This window comes from Globicephala melas, chromosome X, assembly GCF_963455315.2.
Source record: "Globicephala melas chromosome X, mGloMel1.2, whole genome shotgun sequence".
Classification (NCBI taxonomy): Eukaryota; Metazoa; Chordata; class Mammalia; order Artiodactyla; family Delphinidae; genus Globicephala; species Globicephala melas.
Genome location: NC_083335.1, coordinates 72,699,345 through 72,708,446, shown reverse-complemented (window position 1 = coordinate 72,708,446; position 9,102 = coordinate 72,699,345). Strand labels below are relative to the sequence as shown.

General features: G+C 38.7%; 1 long non-coding RNA gene across 1 annotated transcript; it reads right to left on the bottom strand.

Moving 5' to 3' along the window:
- Positions 1-3,310: 3,310 nt before the first annotated feature.
- On the bottom strand, positions 3,311-3,726 carry LOC115850487 (uncharacterized). Its single transcript, XR_004038409.2, has 3 exons — positions 3,628-3,726; positions 3,510-3,541; positions 3,311-3,403 (listed from the first exon to the last, which is right to left on the bottom strand). It is a non-coding gene; the product is annotated as an uncharacterized lncRNA (long non-coding RNA).
- Between the last annotated feature and the right edge of the window lie 5,376 nt (positions 3,727-9,102).

Sequence of the window (9,102 nt, the reverse complement as noted above, 5' to 3'; positions counted from 1 at the left end):
TTCCATCCCAAAACAACAGAATACACATTTTTCTCAAGTGCTCATGGAACATTCTCCAGGATAGATCATATCTTGGGTCACAAATCAAGCTTTGGTAAATTTAAGAAAATTGAAATTGTATCAAGTATCTTTTCTGACAACAACGCTATGGGATGAGATATCAATTACAGGAAAAGATCTGTAATAAATACAAACACATGGAGGGTAAACAATACACTACTTAAAAATGAAGTGTCCACCGAAGAAATCAAAGAGGAAATAAAAAAATACCTAGAAGCAAATGACAATGGAGACACAACGACCCAAAATCTATGGGAGGCAGCAAAAGCAGTTCTAAGAGGGAAGTTTATAGCAATACAATCCTACCTTACAAAACAGGAAACATCTCGGATAAACAACCTAACCTTGCACCTAAAGCAGTTAGAGAAAGAGGAACAAAAAATCCCCAAAGTTAGCAGAGGGAAAGAAATCATAAAAATCAGATGAGAAATAAATGAAAAAGAAATGAAGGAAACAATAGCAAAGATCAATAAAACTAAAATGCTGGTTATTTGAGAAGATAAACAAAATTGATCAACCATTAGCCAGACTCATCAAGAAAAAAAGGGAGAAGACTCAAATCAATAGAATTAGAAATAAAAAAGGAGAAGTAACAACTGGCACTGCACAAATACAATAGATCATGAGAGATTACTACAAACAACTCTATGCCAATATAATGGACAACCTGGAAGAAACGGACAAATTCTTAGAAAGGCACAACCTGCCAAGACTGAATCAGGAAGAAATAGAAAATATGAACAGACCAATCACAAACACTGAAATTGAAACTGTGATTAAAAATCTTCCAACAAACAAAAACCCAGAACCAGATGGCTTCACAGGCGAATTCTATCAAACATTTAGAGAAGAGCTAACACCTATCTCTCTTAAAGTCTTCCAAAATATAGCAGAGGGAGTAACAGTCCCAAACTCACTCAACAAGGCCACCATCACCTTGATACCAAAACCAGACAAGGATGTCACAAAGAAAGAAAACTACAGGCCAATATCACTGATGAACATACATGCAAAAATCCTCAACAAAATACTAGCAAACAATCCAACAGCACATTAAAAGGATCATACACCATGATCAAGAGGCATTTTTTCCAGCAATGCAAGGATTCTTCAATATACGCAAATCAATCAATGTGATAAACCATATTTACAAATTGAAGGAGAAAAATCATATGATCATCTCAATAGATGCAGAGAAAGCTTTTGACAAAATTCAACACCCACTTATGATAAAAACCCTGCAGAAACTAGGCATAGAAGGAACTTTCCTCAACATAATAAAGGCCATGTATGACAAACCTACTGCCAACATCACCCTCAACGGTGAAAAACTGAAAGCATTTCCACTAAGATCAGGAACAAGACAAGGTTGCCCACTCTCACCACTCTTATTCAACATAGTTTTGGAAGTTTTAGCCACAGCAATCAGAGAAGAAAAGGAAATAAAAGAAATCCAAATCGGAAAAGAAGAAGTAAAGCTGTCACTGTTTGCAGATGACATGATATTATACATAGAGAACCCTAAAGATGCTACCAGAAAACTACTAGAGCTAATCAATGAATTTGGTAAAGTGGCAGGATACAAAATTAATGCACAGAAATTCTGGCATTCCTATACACTAAGGATGAAAAATCTGAAAGTGAAATCAAGAAAACACTCCCATTTACCATTGCAACCAAAAGAATAAAATATCTATGAATAAACCTACCTAAGGAGACAAAAGTCCTGTATGCAGAAAATTATAAGACACTGGTGAAAGAAATTAAAGATGATACAAATAGATGGAGAGATATACTATGTTCTTGGGTTGAAAGAATCAACATTTTGAAAATGACTGTACTACCGAAAGCAATCTACAGATTCAATGCAAGCCCTATCAAACTACCACTGGCATTTATCACAGAGCTAGAACAAAAGATTTCACAATTTGTATGGAAACACAAAAGACCCCGAATAGCCAAAACAATCTTGAGAACGAAAAACGGAGATGGAGGAATCAGGCTCCCTGACCTCAGACTATACTACAAAGCTACAGTAATCAAGACAGTATGGTAGAGAGGCCGGCGTGACGTTGCACCCTCCTGGGGCGTGCCGTGTGTTCTTCCGGGTCCAGACTTTTTCCGGACTCCCCTCCGGCCAGCCGTGGCGCACTGGCCCCCTGCAGGCTGTGTTCACGCCGCCAGCCCCAGTCCTCCCCCGGTGCTCCGACCGAAGCCTGAGCCTCGGCTTCCAGCCCCGCCCGCCCTGGCTGGTGAGCAGACAAGCCTCTCAGGCTGCTTGAGACCAAAGAGTTGCTGTGAGGGAACATGGAACTGAGGTTGCCTGCAGTTGCATAGAGGGACCCAACGTATGGCTGGATGCTGAGAAACAGTTAGAATGCTCCTGTGAAGAGAAGTGGCTGGCGGATAGTGGGTCATTAATTACCAGGGAGTCATAAATGTGTCTACTTGGAATCACATACGGGAAGTTCCAGAACATTCACGCAGCTTTTCAGGTCTTCACCCCCACCGTCAGTTTACACCAGCTGCTTCTCATCACCTAGCCCTGGGGTCCTTCCCATGAAGTTCGGTCCAACAGAGAAGCCAGCACCCAAAGGAAGTCCATGCACACCCTGAGCAGTGGACAAAAGCCGAGACTTGAAGAGAGTGGTATTTTCTCCAGAGACACCGTATAGGAATATAACTTGAATGTCCCACATGTGGTCCACTCATCCACGCTGGCTTTGAACCACACTCATTCCACGCTGAGCTCTTGTTTCCTAAAGTGCATTCTATGGTCTTCCAGTGAAGACATATGGCACGCACTTCTGGCTGTTCTACAGAGCCTTCTGGTCCAGGGCTGACTGAATATCTAGTGACAAGGTTGGACAGCACTGCTGGGAATATTTACCAAGATTGGTCTGATGGAAAGTTCTAAAAATCCTCAAAATGTTTTATGTCAAGGTGCCTGAATCCCTTCAAGGACAGAAGTCTCCACTGCATGTGCAGATGTGTTCATAGGCTTGGTCAGCAGGGAGCTGAAAAGGGTACAACGCTCAAGTGTCCTGAAATTACGGGCCTAATTTACTCAAGTCCTCGAAGGCACTAGCTCTAGGTGAAAGGCCTGAAGGCAATGTCTAGCAGCTCTTTGGCTTTTAATTAGAGCCACAGTTGTTCTTGGTGCCACATTTCGTAAAGCAGAATGCAATGCGTATTTCCCGATTTTTACACACAAATTCTCCACCCACCACGAGCTGTATAAACAGACACACCTTCCTCATCAGCTTGGCATGGGGTGTCTCTCCTTTCCATTCTCTTGCACAATAACTGAGTAAATCAACTTCTGCCTCCACACTGAGGTTCCCTGGACCAAATCAAAGATACAAGGTGGTGAATTTTCCCTTTCCTTTCCCTTCTTGAACCCTCTCTGCACTTTAAAAATAAGGAAACATATGCATGAAAATATTTACTTTTGAATCTCCTCTGCAGATATCCAATCCACCTAAAAGATAAGGGAACGATAATATCAAAATTCTATTTTAAACAGCAAGGGCATTTTTGAAAATTAAAGATGACATAGCCACATACCTTTTCAGCCGGTGCCCTAAATATAAATGTAGCCTTCTGAAGTAGCAGAGGGTGCCCACCAGAAATGAAACTGCCAGTGTCACTGACCCCTTTCCTACTTTCCACGCGGTATCTAAGGCTTGGCTGGTGATGAGTGTCCAGGAGTGCACTTGGTCATTTCCTACAAAAATTTAATAATAATAACACTGTATAGCATGGGGAACTATATTTAATATACTCGATAAACCATAATGGAAAAGAATATAAAAAGGAATGTATATATGTGTCTGAGTCACTTTGCTGTACAGCAGAAATTAACATTGTAAATCAACTATACTTCAATAAAAAGTAAAATAAATATATATAAAAAAAAGACAGTATGGTACTGGCACAAAAACAGAAAGATAGATCAATGGAACAGGATAGAAAGCCCAGAGATAAACCAACACACATATGGTCACCTTATCTTTGATAAAGGAGGCAGGAATGTACAGTGGAGAAACGGCAGCCTCTTCAATAAATGGTGCTGGGGAAACTGGACAGGTACATGTAAAAGTATGAGATTAGATCACTCCCTAACACCATACACAAAAATAAGCTCAAAATGGATTAAAGACCTAAATGTAAGGCCAGAAGCTTTCAAACTCTTAGAGGAAAACCTAGGCAGAACACTCTATGACATAAATTACAGCAAGATCCTTTTTGACCCACCTCCTAGAGAAATGGAAAAAAAAACAAAAATAAACAAATGGGACCTAATGAAACTAAAGCTTTTGCACAGCAAAGGAAACCATAAACAAGACCAAAAGACAACCCTCAGAATGAGAGAAAATATTTGCAAATGAAGCAACTGACAAAGGATTAATCTAATATTTATAAGCAGCTCATTCAACTCAATAACATAAAACCAAACAACTTAATCCAAGAATGGGCAGAAGATCTAAATAGACGTTTCTCCAAAGAAGATATACAGACTGCCAACAAACCCATGAAGGAATGCTCAACAGCATTAATCATTAGAGAAATGCAAACCAAAACTACAATGAGATATCCTCTCACACCATTCAGAATGGCCATCATCAAAAAAATCTAGAAACAATAAATGCTGGAGAGGGTGTGGAGAAAAGGGAACCCTCTTGCACTGCTGGTGGGAATGTAAATTGATACAGCCACTGTGGAGAACAGTATAGAGGTTCCTTACAAAGTACAAATAGAACTACCATATGACCCAGCAATCCCACTACTGGGCACGTACCCTGACAAAACCGTAATTCAAAAAGAGTCATGTGCGAAAATGTTCATTGCAGCTCTATTTACAATAGGCCAGAGATGGAAACAACCTAAGTGTCCATCATTGGATGAATGGATAAAGAAGATGTGGCACATATATACAATGGAATATTACTCAGCTTTAAAAAAAACGAAATTGAGCTATTTGTAATGAAGTGAATAGACCTAGAGTCTGTCATACAGAGTGAAGTAAGTCAGAAAGAGAAAGACAAATACCATATGCTAACTCATATATATGGAATTTAAGGAAAAAATGTCGTGAAGAACCTAGGGGTAAGACAGGAATAAAGACACAGACCTACTAGAGAATGGACTTGAGGATATGGGGAGGGGGAAGGGCAAGCTGTGACAAAGCGAGAGAGAGGCATGGACATGTATACACTCCCAAACGTAAGGTAGATAGCTAGTGGGAAGCAGCCGCATAGCACAGGGAGATCAGCTCGGTGTTTTGTGACCGCCTGGAGGGGTGGGATAGGGAGGGTGGGAGGGAGGGAGACGCAAGAGGCAAGAGATATGGGAACATATGTATATGTATAACTGATTCACTTTGTTATAAAGCAGAAACTAACACACCATTGTAAAACAATTATACTCCAATAAAGAAGTAAAGAAAAATAAAATAAAATAAAAAAATAAACTGCAGGTATGATTTTTGGATACGTCTCCTCGAGTAATGGAAATAAAGGCAAAAAGAATCAAATAGGACCTAATTAAACTAATACTCTTTTGAATGGCAAAGGAAAGCATCAACAAATCAAAAAGACAGCCTACTCAATGGGAGAAAATATTTGCAAATAATATAACTTCTAAGGAATTAATATTCAAAATATATAAACAGCTCATACCACTCAACATCAAAAAGCACACCACCCAATTAAAAAATGGGCAGAAGAACAATAGACACTTTTCCAAAGAGGAAATACGGATGGCCAACAGGCACATGAAAATATTCTCAACATTACCAGTCATCAGAGAAAAGCAAATCAAACCACAATGAGATATCACCTCACATCTCTCAGAACTGCTATCATCAGAAAGACCACAAATTAAAAATGTTGGTGAGGATGTGAAGTAAAGGGCACCCTCCTACACTGTCAGTGAGAATGTGAATTGGCCACTGTGGAAAACAGTATGGAGGTTTCTCAAAAAACTAAAAATTGATATGATCCAGCAATTCTGCTACTGGGTATATACCTGAAAAAAACAAAAATATTAATCTGAAAAGATGCATGCATCCCAATGTTTATTGCAGCATTAGTTTCAATTTCTAAGACATGGAAACAACCTAAGTGTTCATCAACAGATGAATGATAAAGAAGAAGTGGTATATATATACAATGGAATACTACTCAGCCATAAAAAAGAACAAAATTTTGTCATTTGCAGCAACATGGATAGACTTGGAGGGCATTAAGCTAAGTGAAATACATCAGATGGTGATAGATAAATACTGTATGATATCATTTATATGTGGAATCTAAAAAACACAACCAACTGGTGAATATAGTAAAAAAGAAGCAGACTCACAAACTAGTGGTTTTCAGTGGGGAAGGGGGATGGGCAATATAGGAGTGGGGGAGTGGGAGGAACAAACGTGTTGGTGTAAGATAAGCTCAAGAATGTGTTGTACAACATGGGGAATATAGTCAATATTTTGTAATAACTGTAAATGAAGTGTAACCTTTAAAAATTGTATAAAACTAAAAAAAATTTTTTTAAACACAAAGAAATAAAAATGAAAAACTGGATTCAGGCAGAACAAGAATTAATAACATGGGATATCTTGAACTGATGAGGATGATTATCATTTTTAATGACTTTTTATTTGAAACATTGCTGGTTCTTTAAAGTTTTGGTTTTCCACATTTAAGGAAAACATTTTTATCTTTTTTCTAAGCTATATATAACTTAGAGATATTTGGTAAGGTATACCTTTGTAAACAGAATTGAGACATTTACTTTTCCCCCCTACCTTATGCCTCCAGAATTTGGATTATCTTTGGTAGAAATGGGTGTTACTGTAGAAAGAAAAGTTATGTTTCAATGGAAAACTATAGCACACTCTTGTGGGTATTAATTTCTAGTCCTGTTCATTGTCTTTGAGGTTTTGTTATCTACCTGTAAACTGGACTGGATACTAAATTTTTCTTATTTCCTCAAATATCTGTTTAGGACTCTTCAGACTAATGTTTCCAATTTTTCCCCAAACTTCTGTCTTGGAATCATTAAGGATGAAGACTCTCCTTGAAACTTGCTATTATACACGGGGCCATATGAGGTCATCCTCACTATCCAGAGGGCAGCCAAACTTTAAGGCTTTGAACCTCAGGACCACATGTCCCAATTTAAAAAGGCTCCTCCAGACTCTTGCAACTGCACACCAGCTGGAGACCTAAAATTAAAATTGACCAGAGAGCTTCCTCCCCAGAAGCAGACAACATCTTGTGGTGGACAAGATCTCCCAAGATTACAGATCAATATCTTCATCTAGTTGAAAACTTTATTCCTTTTGCCTTTTTGCTACTTTATTTTTCCTTTCTGTTAATGCTTGGGAAGATAATATATATTAATTCTGGCAACTCTATTACTGAATCTACCACTAAGGTCATAGACGCACAGAAAAAATTCCCAGGCTTTCTTGCTCAGAAGGTTTTAGATAATAAAATTGCTTTAGATTACTTATTAGCTGAACAAGCAGGAGTCTGTGCCATAGTAAATACCTCCCACTGTACCTGAATCAACAGCTATGGTATGACAACAAATATAAGAAGTTAGCAAACAAGACACTTGACTAAAACAGGTTACTTCCTCTTCAGGTACATTCTTTATTTGATACAAATTTGTTTGGTCCATGGGGTCCCTGACTAAGGATCATATTTCAGTCTCTTGATTTTTTTCCTCCTTATAGTTATCACTGTAGTCTCCCTGGAGTGCTATGTTCTTTCAAGTGTATTAAATATATATTTGCAGCCATCACCAGTACATCAGATGGTCTCACTGCACTTGGAGAAACAGAAGCAAGATGAGCAGCAAAAACAATTATGAGGCAAGAACAACTTAACCCTGATGGTGACTGAGAGTAGTGCTAATACCAAGTATTTGGTCAATCTGTCATGTCTGATAGGGTGACCAAAACAGAGAAATTGTTAAATTAGTTAAATAAGAAAGCCATTAAACAGAGATGGATTGAATGCCTTAGGCGTCTGTGTAAACAAACCAAAACCTAAGCCTGTAATGTCTCAAGGTTAACAAATTAAAACCTAAGGACAACCCATCACAAACAGTTAAGTAATGCAACTGCTTAAACTATAGCCAAGTAAATAATGGGTTTTCTTCTTTGCATCTGCCTGCCTTTTCTCTATAAAGTCTTTCCTTTAGCTCCTGTTCGTGGAACACTCCTAACCATTTTCAGTTTGGCACTGTCTGATTCCAAATGATTTTTGTTCAAATAAACTCAAAGTTTGTAATATGCCTCAGGTTATCTTTTAATACTTCCATGCTTTAAACCCTCCAATCCTTCCCATGGTGATTAGAGTAAAATATGAACTTCTCACCTATATTATGGCTCCTGCCTACCTCTCCAGTTTTATTTTCTATGACTCTTCCTTCCATGCACTTTGCTCTAATAACATTGTCCTCCTTATATCTCTTGGATATTTCAAGCTCTCTCCTGTCTCAGGGCCTTTACAGGCTGTTTCTTCCACCTGAAGTGTTTTTGCCGAGAATTTTGCATGGTTGGCAACTTTGCTCTATTCAGGTCTCAGCTCAGATGTTACCTCCTGTGGTAGTCAGTGTCCAAAGATGACTCCCCAAGGAATCACACTGCTTCATTTTTCGTATTCTTGTATAGCTTATCTCTTTAAATTTGGGATGGTCCTGTACCTCCCTTGTAACTAATAGAATGTGACAGAAGTGATGCTGTATAACTTCTGAGGCTACATCAGAAGAATATTTGTAGCAAGGGCCTGGAATAGTGCTTTGCACAGAGTAGGTCCTCAGTTTCTGTTGGACTAATGAGTTGCCTCACCGGTCTATTAGAATGCTTATTCTGGGTGGAGCTAACCACCATGTAAGATGTATGATTACCCTAAGATCACCATGCTATGAAGAAGCCCATGTTAGCCATGTGGAGAAGTCACATGAAGAGAGACATGCCAAGCCAGTGTTTCTAGCCATCCCATTTTGGATCCTTCTAGTTTGTCTATG